Consider the following 380-nt stretch of genomic DNA (forward strand, 5'->3'; position numbering starts at 1 on the left):
TTCCCCTCCCTTGTAGCCAGCATGCCTTCCCCTGAGCAGCTTGCTCCCAGCTCTGGCCCTAGGGAGCAGGAAGCACAATCCCCACCCCAGTGGCTGGAAACCTCAGGAGGGCTAAGGTCAAGGAGTTCCAGGGGCCCACAGGGCACAGGACCTGGTGGCTTTGAGGCCTCAGGAGATGAGACGTCCCGCCCCAACCATCTCCCTCCATGCAGCTGTTGGTGGGGGCAGTAGGGATGGGCTCTGCTCGGAGCTTCTCTGCAGTCTCTTGTGGGGCTGCTGTCCATTGCATTGCGTCTCCCCCCCCTCCTGCCTCCGTGGCCTAGAGTCACAGACCCCATGGAGAGCTCGGCGCCTGTGGGGAGAGACCTGCAGGTAGCCTG

Source organism: Pteropus alecto, unplaced genomic scaffold (genome assembly GCF_000325575.1).
Source record: "Pteropus alecto unplaced genomic scaffold, ASM32557v1 scaffold7, whole genome shotgun sequence".
Taxonomy (NCBI): Eukaryota; Metazoa; Chordata; class Mammalia; order Chiroptera; family Pteropodidae; genus Pteropus; species Pteropus alecto.